A 1,515-nucleotide genomic window follows, 5' to 3' on the forward strand; every position below is an offset into this window, starting at 1 on the left:
ATGCTAATATTTTTATTATTATCAATGTTAAGATTTATATTTTCATGAAAATAAACATGGACACGGTGGTTAATTAAAATCTAACTAATACGTTTGGACTTATTAGTTAGGTTTTAATTATAATACAGTTGTTCGATGTAGTTTGGAATAACTTTTAATCAACTATATTATAAAAAGAGCTGTTTTATCAATTTAAATTTATATAATTAATAAAAAAAAGTCAAGGAAAGTCATGTAAAATGCCACACAACACCTCTGGGCTCTAGCTAAATTCGGAATGCTAATACAAAGACTCCTTGTTCCCTGTTAATTCAATTTCATATTCTTTGAAGTCTATACTAATAAGAACACCTGAGAAAATCTAAGTTAAATTTAGATTAAATTGAGTTGACCTGGGATAACGGCTCATCACAGATAGGATAAAATATTGAATATCCAAATAAATTACCTGGGATCTTTTATAATTTTGAGAACAGAGTCGACCACTTTATCTTTCTTTAGTTCATCCAAGACAATTGTAAGTCCTAGTCCTGCTTGCTCAGCGAATCTCGAGTCATATTCTTGATCAGCGAAAACCGGGATGCACAAAACTGGGACACCTTGGAACACTGCCTCTGTCATGCTGTGAAGTCCTGCATGTGTTACGAATATTCGAAGTTTGGGATGAGCTTTAGAAAAGAAAAGAATTATTTTAAATAATTACAATAATAACAAAAAAATTGTTCTAAATGACTGAAATCCACATTACCTAAAATGGCAGGTTGCGGATACCATTTTCGTAATATGACATTCTTTGGCTTGTTAGGGACGTCTTCCACGTCCCACTTCATGAGAACTGGGTAGCTGAGTTCACCCATTGCTGCTAGTACAGTTTCGAACACTCCTTCTGGCATGTTTTTTCTGTTCAATACAGATCCGAAGTTTACATAAATAACACCATCCTTGGAGTTATCAAATACATCCTTCAAATCCTTTAATTAACATTTATTATTAACTTTATTGTGCAAATATCTTATAAAAGGTAATCCCTACCGTAAAGACAAAAAAAATCAATTTATTTTCTATGATATTAGATTCTATATTGTATTTTATATAATTTTAAAGCTTGAACGTTAGTTAATATTTCTACATACATAATCCTGACTTCAGTCACAGGAATTTTGAAACGCTGTAATAGTCTTTGTATTCTGACGTCGTAACAGTTCCCGCCACGTAATTGAAAGAATTGGATCTAATTTTACAATTCTTCGTTGGAGATAAAATTTCTTCCAACTAAATGATTAAAACAAAAATTTTTTTTTTAAAATAATTTATTTATTGATATTTACAACTGTATACACATATATACAACAAGTAAATTTGCTGTAGGTGACATAGTAACATGATAAAAACATGTGGAGAATCTACCCACTGATAGAACTTTAATAACATTTCTAGAGAAGAAGATCTCGAGGCCATCTTCTTTTCAGACGCCTAGGAGGATTATTAGGTAATGAAGGAGAAGCCAGGTTAGAA

At 31.3% G+C, this 1,515-nt stretch overlaps 2 protein-coding genes across 7 annotated transcripts in view; one reads left to right on the forward strand and one right to left on the reverse strand.

The window, feature by feature from the left end:
• The window catches only part of LOC106678192 (atrial natriuretic peptide receptor 1), a 1,188,520-nt gene that overhangs the window by 734,282 nt on the left and 452,723 nt on the right, over window positions 1–1,515 (forward strand). The window lies entirely within an intron of this gene.
• Window positions 1–1,515, reverse strand: part of LOC106678196 (uncharacterized) — a gene marked incomplete in the record, with an annotated part of 31,781 nt that overhangs the window by 25,093 nt on the left and 5,173 nt on the right.

This window comes from Halyomorpha halys, unplaced genomic scaffold (genome assembly GCF_000696795.3).
Source record: "Halyomorpha halys isolate HHAL.00 unplaced genomic scaffold, Hhal_1.1 Scaffold128.1, whole genome shotgun sequence".
In the NCBI taxonomy this organism is placed as follows: domain Eukaryota; kingdom Metazoa; phylum Arthropoda; class Insecta; order Hemiptera; family Pentatomidae; genus Halyomorpha; species Halyomorpha halys.